This window comes from Zonotrichia albicollis, chromosome Z, assembly GCF_047830755.1.
Source record: "Zonotrichia albicollis isolate bZonAlb1 chromosome Z, bZonAlb1.hap1, whole genome shotgun sequence".
In the NCBI taxonomy this organism is placed as follows: Eukaryota; Metazoa; Chordata; class Aves; order Passeriformes; family Passerellidae; genus Zonotrichia; species Zonotrichia albicollis.
The window spans coordinates 86,476,041-86,489,734 of NC_133860.1; the positions used below are offsets into that span (position 1 = coordinate 86,476,041).

The 13,694-nt window shown below is 39.7% G+C and overlaps 1 protein-coding gene across 4 annotated transcripts in view; it reads left to right on the forward strand.

Annotated features, from left to right (window-relative positions):
* SSBP2 (single stranded DNA binding protein 2) overlaps positions 1 to 13,694 on the forward strand; it is a 136,159-nt gene that overhangs the window by 36,243 nt on the left and 86,222 nt on the right. The window lies entirely within an intron of this gene.

Here is a 13,694-nt window from a genome sequence, read left to right on the forward strand (position 1 = left end):
CTCTCAGTTTCCTAGGGATACCTTAGAAGTAGGAGTTCCTAATTCTTTATTGCCAGCACGATATGGGTGACCCCTGGAAGCTGTCTCAGAGATCAAGGTGCTGTCCCATGTGTTAATGCAGAATAAAGGGTGTCCTTCTGTCCCTCATGCCATGGACACATGAGGCTGGTCACAAAGGCACGGGACAGATGGAAACATGGATGGGACCTGCCCAAATATCTGTGCTCTGTCAGTGCTAAAGAAAAGACTGTTCTGCAGATGGAATTGATCTCTGGCTTCTGTCAGCACCACCCTGGCCGAAACTGGGGTGGTTCGTATGTTTTTGTATCCTGAAATAGCCTGGAGATTTTTCACCCTAATAAACAGTCAAGCAACACAGAATAAGATAAATGCAAAATCAGCTGGTCAAAGACAACAGGAGGAATAAAGGGTAGAAGTTTCATGACAGTTTTGCTGCCTTTGGGACTTCATTCAAAACACGACAGAGGAGTCTTGAGTGAGAGGAGTTCTCACAATACAACTGTGAAACCTCTTTCCTTGAGTCTTTTCCAGGTCTGTCTCACAAATAGTGTCTACTTACTGCCAAAACATATTTCTGCGGACAAAACTGACATTAAACTGTTCTATCCCAGTGTCTTATAAACACGGTTTGGGAACAACAGAAATGATTCAGCAAAGTGACCATTTTGCATTTTCTGTTGTCAAAATCTGTTAATGGCTTGGCATCCTACAGTGTGTGAGCTAATGGTGGTCTTGCCATGTTGTTTATTTGCAGTAAACAACATCTTAGACTCTGAATGTACCGTCAGCACAGTCAGAGATGTCCAGCATCTTTCACCAATGTCTCTTTAACACCCTGTAGTGATGATTAAATTGTGAGGGTTAAGGAGCTTGGACAATGTTGCACAGTCATGTCCAGGCTATGCTGACCACTAAGCATAATTAATGAAAGAAATAATTGTCAGAGAGAGGAACAAAGTTTTAAGGACATCTTGTACCCACAGAGTTGTTAAGGTCAGCCAACTTAGCAAGGTACATTCCTCAAACTAAAAATTAGGTATCTCTTGCAAGCACAGTACTTGTGGTCATTTTGTCCTAATCTGTTGTAAATAAAAAGTTGTTGGAAAAAGAAAAGACTTAGCTATTAGTATTAGCTGCTTAGTATTTTGTTTCCTTGTTATTAGAGGAAGGTTTAGTTCCTCACTGAAGGAGCAGTTGTTTTACAGGAATAGTGTAAGACCGTGAGGAATGACATTAGAGATTTAAATCTGGGCAGATCCAAAGCACAACAGTTGACTTCAGTGGAGGACATTGTGTTCTCAAAATTAAGTGTATGTAACAAACGCCAAAAATTCAAAAAATGTAAATATTGTTATGAAACAAAATTGTGAAACAGAACGATCAGCAAGAGGAAATTTTCAGGGAAAAAGTATTTGGAGTCTGAAAGGAGTCCACAAACGTTTCAGCTCAGAAGAGTTTAACTGATCAGTAAGTCCACTGTTGAGTCTAAATTTAGAGGTATACTAGGAATTTGGGTAGGTGAATCAAAGTAGTTAGAAACCTCCTTTAGCATGTTCCATTAGCGTTTCTACAGGCCTTGGAATATTACATGGCCTTACTGCTCATTTATGATGTGTATTGTCATAGTTCAAGAAAAGTGAGAAACTGCAAGTTCAGCGTGTCCTACAATTCTGTGATTGAATATTTAACTTACTGTATAAAGTCATGCTTGATGAAGAAAAGAGAAAATCATGGTATGATTCTATTTGCACATCAAGACAGGATGAACAAATTATTTTAGAAACAGTATGATTTACTTCAGAAATTAATTTGCCTAGTGTTTCCTTCCTAATGCAGGAAAAACTCTGCATTGTTTTTGTCACAGTTGGGATAAATTCATTTAATCCCTCACAAGACTCACAATGCTCCTTGTTATCGCTTAGGTTTCACTTAGGTTTTGCTTAGGACAGTCTTCATTATGGTTTTTGTGTCTGGTATTTTAAGGTGGCATTTTAAGGTAAGCTCGTGTCAAAAAACAAGAAGATGGTATTAGGATATAGCCAAGCAGATCTCAGAGCAGAGGAAGATGAACATGCAGTGAGTGAAACCCTGATCCACACAGAGGTCAAAATCCCACCGTCAGTGGGAACCATCAGAAGCTGTTGCTGGGTTCTTCCTCCCGCCGAGCTAAATCAAAACTCTGCTGCTACATTGCAGGTCAAGTAGTAGAGCATTTGTAGCTGTGCTGTCGTATCTAAAAACTCTTATTGTACGTACAAAACAGCACAGAAGGCTTGTTTATTAATTCATGCGAGCAATTCAGAATTCTTTATTAGGCATGTGTTCCACTTGACCTAAGAAAAACCGTTCCTGCTGAAGGGGTGCGTGGTCTGGCTGCTGCAGACATGGCAGCTGTGGCTGAGTGGGCTGTGTTTGGAGAGGAAATAATCTTGTCTTTGCTTTTGTGGAGAGAGAAAGGCTTAGGAATGCTTGATGGAGGAGGAAAGCACTTGCAGATGATGTAATGATTTGGAAATATTGCTGCCTCACTCGACATAGCTGCGAGTCAGGCAGGAACACACAGGTTGACTCATGAAATGAATGTGCAGAAAAAACTGAGTTTCTTCAAGTTTACTTACAAGCTTTACATTATCTGAAATGCAACTCTGAGGTCAATGCCGTTTGATTTGTCTCTCCCCTCAGATAGTGTGTTGTGGCTTGCAGCACTACCATGCTCATCTTTCTAAAAATCCACTAAATAGAAAAGTAAACCCCAATTCTGGCTTTATAGAGAAGATTTTCCATACTCCTCCTGAGTTTAAGTATTTGTAGTTCCCCTGTATTTAAAATGGATTTTATGTTTATTTTCTGTCAAGATTTGCCACTGGATATGTTTCCTTCTGAGTGAACAGGGTTATGAACTGATTTAGGTACATTTTTATCATTTTTTTTAGGCTTGAAAAAATGCATGTCATGAATGTGGATGTGCTGGATCAGGGAGATAACTCCTGGCCTGGAAGTTTTAAGATATATCATGTAGAATTGGAAATTGTTTCAGGTGACTCAGGAAAGAAAACTGTTGCTTGCTCACCCAGCCTGTTAATACTGCAGGCATTTCAGTAGGAGTAGCTTCATTTGAAGCAGAAAAATCCCCATGATTTTTTTCCAGGTACCTGTTACTTTACTTTTTCCTGGAGGAACACTTCTGCACACTTTGAAGTCTTGTGAAAAATCATGTACATGGATGGTCTGAGGCAAAATTCAGTCTTCAGTGTAGAATGGTTTGTGTTTCTTCACAATGTCCTGAGGAGATTTCTTCACCTCTCTAGTTAAGAGCTCATTTTTCCACATTTTGAGATCTTCTGCTGGGAGAAGCAAGTTCCAACATGCAACTCTTCCCACTTCTTTCCAAGCTGAAAAGGGGAAACAAAAACTGGTATTTTAGCAGTATCCCATGTTCTCATGGCCACAAATGACCATCCTGCTCTTCCTCAGGCCTGGACATTCATCCCCATCTCTGGGTTTGAAAGGGGTGGTACCTGAAAATCCTTCCTTACAAGATGATTTCTGTACATAGCAGTTAAGATATTTTTACTCTCCAGAAATTCCTGTGCTCCTGTTATCTCATACTCCTGGCAGTGGAAGATTTTCCATGTGGTGCTGGTGCAAAGAAGGGGTACACTGTTTCTCACATTTAGCTGTATTAAAATCTTGATTACTTTCCAGTTAAGGTTTGATTAGTTCTCCACAGCTCTTTGAAAGATCACTTCTGCTGTAGGCAATGGTGTCTGGTTTGTGCTTGTACCTCCCAGGGTAACAAACCAGAGACACTCCTTGATCCAGAGACTGAAATGAGCTGGGCCCACATCCCCTCTGCCCTGCTGGCACAGTTCAGTGCTGAGCTCTGTGACAGAGCGTTGTAGAGTGCATCAAAAACAATGCTGTCATTGGTTTGGTCGAGATTATTCCTTTTAAAGGTCGTAAGTAGAGAAATAGAGTTTTCCTAGAAGTTGCTGAGCAGAGTGTTTGGACATTTGAGGTGGCTGCTCAATCTCTCCAGAAAAGTTGGGTCTCTGCATTTATTTCTATGTTTTATGGGGAGAGAAATTACTTTGTTCTCTACACCCATCTCCCTTCAGCAGAACTAAGAGGCACTTGCACACCCTAAATGCCCCAAGTCTCCTTAACTTACCATTATCAATACTCAGTATTTGAGGAGTTGTGAATACTTTTATGTCTATTTTGGACTACAGATTACCATGGAAAGCCCATGAGATTGTTCTCCCAAAAGAACTGTTTTGATTCTGGTTTCATTAAACTGCTGTCCTCCTTCTCTGCCTTTTGTGCATCGGGGTGGAGGAACTTGTTTTCATTCTTGATTGCCTGACCCATCTCTTGCCACTGCGACCTTCTGCTGGCAGCCTTGCTAGGGCAGCTTTTGCTTCTAGCTTTATTGCTGAAAATGGAATTCTAGGTCTGCTTTCCAGCTGTCAGTTTCTGTGGAGAATGCATTTTAAACTCCTTCTGCTTAAAACAGAAATTAAGGAAAAAAAAACTCCCCATCATCCTTATCCTCCCATAGAAGGGCAAAAAAAGACAAGTTGTCCTGCTTTGCTCCAGGGCTTTTGTTCCAGAGGCAATGCTGCAGATCTGAGTTACCTGTTAGTTCCTTACCTGAATTCCACAAAGTTCTGGAAGGCCATTTGCATATTTACTGATCATCACCAAGTCAGTGATCTCACCCTCAGAATGTGTTCTTCAGACTATTGATTTGTCTACTCTGTAAGATACCTCCTGTGTCCAGGTAGAGAACAGGTTATTTCTTAAAAGCAGAAGAAATTTATCCAGTGGCTGTAGCATTCTTTTTGTAGTTAATAGCAAACTGAAAAGAATTTCCTCTCATACATTCATTGTTAAAATTGTATTCTTTCTTTTTGTGTAAGAAGTATTCATATTTAATTTTGAATGAAGTGGCTTTCTTTACTGCTCTTTTCATTCTGTGGAGATCATGTCTCACAGTGTTTAGGTAAAATATGTTCTTAGATATGGAAACCAGGAGAAAACAAAGAATTTGCTTTTGCTTTGAAATTCCATACCTGAACACATTAAGTAAATCCATATGGTTAAAGGCTGCACAACAGTAAACAATTAACAAACCATATTTTTCGCAGAATACTGTTTGGTGTAATCTCCCAAGGTGGTGCATCCTTGACTTTCTCATGTGGGCAGCCCAAAATGCAGTGAATGTGAAGAACTGGATAAAAGTTTAGGATTCTTGTCCTTGGTGTAGGACACTGTTTTGTGTGCATGAAGACCAGTGTCACTGGGAGGTTTGTGGAGTACAGGGTGGGTCACCACCTCAGGGCCTTACGTGGAATTTACACAGGCGAGCTGGGCTGCCTCAGTCTCCCATCTCCTTAATTTTATTGCTCAGTAGCTGTTCATTAATAGTGTGGAAAAGGATTAGTTAAAAGCTTGCTCCAGCTCTCAAAGTCTGCAAACAGCATTGCCTGGTGTCAGGTGTTTATGAGTGAATATCAGAGTATTGCACAGGATCTCCAAGAGTATGAAACCGTTTTTGGCTCACCAGAAGTTTTTCAAAGTTGAGCAATTGGTGCTCCCCTTGGATTGCAGAGACTCTTTGCAGGAAAATCAGGATTAATTTCCTGTTTCCTACTAAGAAATTCCCCAGTTAAATTCCTGTTCTTACATTTTCAGGAAGGGGGAAGACATGCTTGTACTGCTCATACCATCCTTCTTCATCATTCCTTCCCATAAATTAGTAGAAAATAAAATGGTGGGATTTGAACTGCTGTGTGTCACAAATGTTAATTGTAAGCTCTGATACAGAAATGTGTTGCTTCTTACAGCCAACATAATTTTTCTCTTTATAGAGGTAATTTCCCAGGTAATTTTGTGCATTTCTTCTCTTTTAATGTGAGAATTCAGCCACTTGTTTCAAAGAGCGCAAGCAGCATTTCCTCCCCAAAATTCCAATTGCTCTTCTTTGAGTGAATATTTAATTTCCTTGGAATTTAGAAGTAAAATAGTTAATTAGTTTGAGCTCAGTGGAAGCCTCACACAGGATAAGGAACCACCATTTCCCCAAAGGTAATTTAGCTCCTTTTTCATGGTTCCCAGAGGGACGCAGTGGACACATTTCTTTCTTTTCCCTCTTCTCTAACAACCATTTTAGCTTAACTTCCATTGAAAACAATGGGAGATAACAGCCATTTTAATGAGGGCAGGCTGTGGGAACATTCTGTGTGAAAAATAGTATTTATTTAGAGTGGAGCACCAAAAACATTTACATACACTGTATGCAGAACCATGCCAAATCCATGAAAGGGGACGAAATTTGGTTTTCTTTTGCTTGGAGGAGAGGAGGGGGATGTGAAGGCACAGGAAGTTAAGGGAGAAGTGAGTGGTTGAGGAGATAATGTGGAATTCACAGGGTGAGGCTGAAAGGCAAAGGGAAGTGGCTGGAATGCTCAGGCTGCTTCACAGCCTTCTAGAGTAGCTTAACTTTTTAAAAAAACACAGGTAAAATCTGGTCATAAGTTTTTTTGGTTTTGTTTTTGTTTTTTTTTAAACATGGATATACAGACTGTTAACTTACTAGATACTTTAGTTCTTGACAGGTGTCTCCGTGGATTCATTTCTCTTCATTCTGAAGTCAAGGACTTTCTTTAGAATTAAAATAAAGCTGAGGTCCTTCTGCTGTAAAGATGTGATGTGTCATTGCCTGGAAGGAGGCTCCACAGGAAATTTCTGACCAGTTCAATGGAAGTCCCAGGGCAGTGCAATTTCTTTTCCTGTGTGGTTGTCCTGATGAAGAACTTTCAACTTCAGCCATTTCTTAGTAATGTTGTTAAATGTATCCTGTGTAAAATGTCTTGCAATTGAATGAACTCTGCTCATTCAAATTTTAATTTTTTCATTTGCTCGAATGGATTATTTATGCTACCATAGTGAAAGCTGTATTGCAGTTTAAATTTTAAATTTTACCATTTGGAGTGAACTTAAAATCAAGGTTTCAGAGGAGAGATATATGTTTTCTTTTACAAATTTTTTCTTTTACAAATGAAAGCACTTACACATATACACACTTCATAGGATGTGTTTAATTCTCAAATTATTCAGTACACAGAAGTGCAAATCTTCTGGATTTTAGACACTGCGTCAAAAGCTGTAGAAGCCTCACTTATTTGGAATTTATTTCACCTTTAATATTGAGAAGATACAGTCTACTGTAAGTTTAAGTAGCATTGAGAAATGTCCTGTTTCCAAACTTTTGTTTTAGTAGTTGTATTTTAGAAACATTTTATTTGTCACTGTTGACATACAGATCATCCTTACTCGTGGCAGAGTGCACACAATATGTTCTTACAGCACTCCAGAACATCACTAAAAGAGGTCAAGCTGTAGTTTAGTAACACTGGGAATGTTAAATGGACTGACTCTGAATGTAGAGCTGGACATTTTCTGGCATTAATATTTAACACTGATTGTACATAATGCCTTACATCAACAGAGCACAAACGCTTGATCAATAGGGAGCAAGTGCTGGGCTCAGCCTTGCCAGTGCCCACTCCCTCTGCTGCCTCTTCCTCCCTCGTGCTCTTCCTCCTGTGGTTCATCTTCCACAGAGGGTCCCTTCTGATGTCTATGGTTCAGGGTTTGCACAGTCCCACTTCAGCTGGTCAGATCTCCTTGGGCTGAGGACAAGGGCATTTTGTGCCTTTGCAGTGATGCCATTTGGCTTTTGCCTTTTTTCTTTTCTATCTTCTCTGTATTCTTTGCACATTTATTTGTAGCTCTGTAGCTTATTGTGTCAGTGGCTAGATTTCCCAGTAATTTTCCATAGTCTTTCTGTAAACAAAGAGAAAGATTCCAGAGCTCCAGGCCCCAGGGGTACAAAGCCCCTGTGCTTTCTTGGCTCTTTCCTGGCTCCCAAGGTTGAGAGCAGCTCTTGGAGATAATGTCATGGACAAAGTGCACCAGTGCCAAGGGAGGGCTCTGGAGAAGGAGCCAGACCTGGGGTGGGGAGCTGCATCACCACTTGTCCTCCTAATTGGTGCTTTATTGTCAATTATGCTGATTTGCTAAACTTAGACAAACTGTACTCATCCTGTGTGAGTGGGCTTTTGTGGACATCTTTCCATAGCTGCCCCTGAAGGCGTCCAAATAAAGATCCCCTTTTACAATACCTGCTTACTAAAGTTGTCCTGAGGTTCATTTCCAGGCTGGGAAAAAGGCAGCAGTAGAGCTGCCTCTGGTGTGTGGCCATGCCTTTGTCTGCACCAGGTTAAGCACAGCTGCACTGATGGGAAGCATTTTCCTTTTCCTGTTTGCCCAGGCTTCTTGGAGGCACTTCACCTAAATGCAATCTTCTTTAGCCTCTTGAAAAGCAAAAGTGAAAGTGAGAGTCTTATGTCTGCACAATATGCCAAACACAGATTTTGTTATCAGCTCGACTGCTCCGTTAATACATCTAAGTGACTCATTTCAGACTTGCTTAGCACATTTCTGGAAAATCCAAGGACTTACAACTTCCATCTGCTCTCTAATATGATGAAAGATGAATCCTGAAGATCACAAATTGCAGGAGACGTGCGGCTCTTAATAAGAACAGCTGAACAACAAATGCCTTATGAGAGGTGGTGAAAAGTGAAGTAATGAGGAGGAAAGGCAGGGAGGCCTCTGGAGGGAACACGGATATCCATGGCTGACTAGAACTGTCACATCCAAACACCACACTAAATATGAGATGCACATTACATAACATGAGTCACAGGGAGCAGATAATGGTCTTTCTGAATTTTCTGCAAAATTAAGGCCTGGGTGTTACAGGCACTTGTGTTTCCTTGGGCCTGCCCAGGATGTGGTGCTTGGGAAGAAACATGCAGCTCTGGAGATTGGGGCATATTTAGAGGAAAGCTTGGAAATCTTGTTTCTTATTTTGAGATCTCTGCATTCTAAACATGATAACCACTGAAAACAGTAAACCTGTAGTGCATACAGATGGATGAAGTACAGCATTTCATCTCCATTTTCTCCCCTCCAGAGAAAAATGGAGGTTGTGGAATAATCAAAGCGAACCAAAAATATTTAACTTGACTTAAGGTGAAAGTCTGCACTGCACTCTGTCCTTGTAGCCTGTTTTATTGTGACCCCTCCTTAACTTCAGTGTACATCTTCAAAGTGCTGTCACAGCAACATCCACAGACTGGATTTATGCCACTCAGGGAGGATACCCGTAACAAAATTCAGATGCATTAGTCTGTAACCCATCAGAGGCTCATTTACCCAAGAAAGTAGCTCTGTGCATAATTCACACCAGAAGAGGTGCATGACCTGTCTGGTTTCCTCTGACATAGGAAGTGGAGGACAAAGTTCTCTATAAGGTAGATAATAAATATTATGTTCTGAGACATAAAGGATCTGGAAAACATTTTCCAGTTCTGCTTTCAGGTTCGATTTCCATATTGCAAACCTAAATTTTAGTCTGAAATGTACTGAGATCTTAAGTAGCAGATAATGAAGGGAATAATTTAACCCCTGAGGTGAATTTTAATGTCCTTTCTTTTAAAAGAGTGGCAGAAAAATGCACTGACTGCACATGCATAGAGTTGAGTGTGACATTTCACTTAGTAAATCAGTTTTACACGAGTAGGAATTCAGTGAGATTTGTGAAGGCAGGCAGAGAGTCCCCATAGCACAGATGGGGATCTGCCTGGACAGGTCCAGCAGCAGGATCAGGGACTCTGGCCCTCGCCTGGCGATTTCATGGTCGAGTAGCATTTTCTGTGTGAATACTCTGATTAGAGTCACACATGTTTGCAGTACCAGGGTCACAGAAAACAGTACAAATGCAGTGAGTCATTCCTGTTTACTGTTCAGTTTTAGAGGTCTTTCTCTGTAGCAAAACTTTTTTCATCTGGATTTTTTTCTATGTATTTGAGGCAAAGATACCCTTTTCCAGTTATCTCTATTGTGAAGAAAATCTCAGATTTTCTGTTTACAAGGACAAAATTGTTAAAGAGTGGCTGCTACTCCATCTTATGATCTAATTTATAGTATTTTATTTATTTTCCCCGTATTTTCATAATTTTGTGTTACTCTGTATACATAAGGTGTTTTGTGAATCCCACTTCCAATTGCTTTATTTTTATTGCTCCAGCTGCTGTCCCCCCACTGCTGTATGGAGAACATGTGCTGGATTTCCTCTTAAAAAAGTGTAGCTACTTGCTTGCTGTCTTATCCTGATAATGTGCAGGATTTCTTCTTCCTGGAACAAGATGGATATTGTTATTTATTGTTGCAGCACTATAGTGTGTTAAGGGTTTTGTTGAAGCTCCTGTTCCCTAAATCATGTTGCTTAAATTGTACAAGGAACTAAGCTTTCATTATCGAAAAAAGAAAATCTTTTTTAGCCTGATTATTTAGAAAACATGATCTGAGTGAATGGTGGAAAATAATTAGGTACCAAAAGAAAGAAATTTCCTCAGTAAAGCTGACATTGCTTCTATTCAGTTTCCTGAATTTCAAATTAGCAGAAGAAAATAGTATTGAAGGCTAAGGTGTCCAAGAGGGTGATTGCAGAAGAGGGCTTTAATAGGTTTTTCTAGTTCTGCCCTATTACCAGATGCTACTTTACCCCAAAGGGTAGTTCTTGAACATTGATCATTAATAAATCTACTTTTTTCTGTTGCCACTAGAACACGCTAACACACGTAACTTTCCATTTTGGTGCAGTATGGGTAATAGGTTTAGAAAGGGCAACCTGTAGTTTAAGATTCTTTTTAAAAGCCTGTTTTTGGTTGCTTTGTGTTTTCCTAAACTTCAGCAGTTGTAGCTGACTTGTCTTTCCACTATATCTGTCCATGAAATGTGTCGGCGATGCTGCTGTGGCACTCAGGCACCTCTCAATCTATCCAGTGACAGAACTGGAGCTTTATGGAGGTGGTTTTTTATTAAATACCTGTGTTCAGCTGTGCTGTGCCTCTATCCCACGTAGACACACAAATTTCATTGTGCAGAACTTTCACATCCTTCCACAAGAGTCTCAGACCCCACCTCAGTCTTTGCAGTGTTTGTCAGTGGCAACTTTTTGGTTGGCTCATGCTTCTGGGTAAGAAAGCTCTCAAGAAACAGTGTATTATTCACTTTTGAGCAGCCTCCAACTTAAAAAAATATTAGAGAAAAAATTATCACCTTGCTATGTTTATTTTCTTTCTTCTCAATTTCCCCACTACCCAAATGCAAAGCAGTGATGATTTGTTAATAGTGTCAACTGGAAATGGCCCAGTTAACATTATTAACATCAGGTATAAGGTTTGAAAGGTGGTAAAACCTCTGGGTTTGTTCTGTGCCTTAAAAACACATTTAATGAGAGCAGGAGCTGAAACAGGTAGTAATTTGTGTTCTGATGATTCTGACATCGTGAATTTAATCTCAGCTATGCCTGCTCACATTTTAGCTACCAGTACATGTTAATATAAGTGCCCTGTTGGTGGTTCTTTTTTTCTTTCCTTCTTTTACTTTTTTAACACAAAAATGTGGAGTCTGCAGCAGCTGTTCCTGACATGAGATGAACTCCAGAGGTGCTCCAGCTGCCATAAATCAAGCTGCCTGTTCAAGTGGCTGAGTTAGGGTATTTATCTGTAGAAATAATCTCTTCTCTTAACAAAGAGCCTTTTTTTTTTTTTTAATACAGGCCTGATACTGGATTAACCAAACTCTGTAAACCAATCACATAAAAGAGGTGGTGGTGTATCCTGGTTTTGTCAGGAGCTTCTCCATTTAGAAAAGTTACAGTAAAACACAGCAATTCAAATTAGATTGCTCGCTATTTTCACAATTTCAGGTTGAGGTCAAAGGAAGTATTTCAAGAAGTAAACATGCATTTACATTCTAGATTTATTAGTGACTAGAAGCCACCTTAGAAAATGTGTTCTAGCTTTATTAAACACTGCCTGGAAAATGCTGCAGTTGTTAAGATACTGCCTGGTAGCAGAAACTGAATTACTGTTTGTGGTGGTGTAAGCACTTCAGCACAACCATTGCCTAAACAGGAGAAAAATTCTCTAAGTTGGAATTGCCTTTTTTTGGTAGTAATTTCTGTGTTGCACTTTTGCTCAGTAGGCAAACCATGGAGCTGCACAAGTAGAATGTGTCCATTTTTGTCTTGTGGACAATACATTTCCTTGAACATTTTAACTCTTGTGCCATTGCTGTGTGCTTTATTTCATCCTGGGGCTTCTAAACTTGATTTAAGTTCTTTTGGAATTCATGGTGGTGACATTTGGTTCCTGTGGTTGTCTTCAGGGAAACTTCAGATGCCCCAAAACACAAAATGCTGTTGGAGTTGTTAATCCTAAAGTGTGATTTCCGTGGAAATAAAAAGGCTTAGGAAGCCCTTACTGGTGCTGATTCAGAAATTACATTACATGAGGGTAGGAGTAGTGCAGAAATACTTGGTATTCTAGACTCTTCATGAATTACTGTAATTAATAGAGCTGGCCATGAAACAGAATGAAGGTCAGTACAAAAGAAAAAACAGTCCCAGGACAATGTTTTTGAAGTGCCATTAATGATTTGTCCTGTTTTCCAGAGACCAACCTATAGTAAATTAAACTTGGAAATCTCCAAACATATATATTTGTAAAGAATTAAAGAGACAAGAGTTTCTTGCAGGTTTCTTTTCATGACACAGAGGATGTGTCCTTGAGCCTCCTCAAGTTTTTCCTATAATTTTATCTGAAATTGGAGTGCTCCTTGCATTTGGGGACATTTCCTTAATATGAAGGAGAAGGAGGTTTTGAACCTACTGTTCCTGGTAGTGCTGTGGCTCACAAACTCTGTCAGGCATTTGGCTACTGCGTAAAAAGGCATTTCCATACTGGTTAATTGATTCTGCACAAATTGCCAGAATTGAACTGTAATTCCGATTTAACTAATGGGCACAAGTTACGGGAGTTGCTTTTGGTCACATCTTCCCCCCACTCCCATGAAGTACTGAAACACCATGGCTTCCTTTACAGATCAGGAAAAACATTATTTAAACTATTGCTTTTTAATTATTATTATTATTTTAAAATTAGATAATATTAATAAATATTTTAAACTTACATGCTACGCACACAGATGGCACAGATTCTTCTTTTAGCTGTGTTTTCCTTGCGTAACTCACCATTCCAGACCTGTGCTTTATGTCCCTTTGTTTGGGAGCTTAGTCCTGATTTCTCCGAAGCTGTGTTAAGGTAAGTTAGTTGATGTATTTATGTCATGTCAGCTTTGCTGTGTGCGGGCAGATATCCCATCATACAGTTTTGTGGTGTAACAAACCACTTGTATCTTTATAAGAACAGTCAAAAAAGTCTCAAGTATTGCTTTCAAGCATGCTGAAATGTCAGACTTCAGACTAGCTATCAGCCTTGACAAAATACACACATTTTCTCCTCCTTTTCTCAACCCACACATTGTGGTGGTTATCCTCCACTGATCAGTGATTTTGCTTTTAAAATATATTTCTCCTTTTTTTTTTTCTTTAACAACATGAATTCTTGACAAGCCAAGGCCTCTGCTTTAATTTTTAATCCCATCCTGACAGACATTCCGGTTCACTCCCTGTAACTGCACTAGAATCAAATATTATTGCAGATGTTTGATGAACCATAGAATTGGTTCAA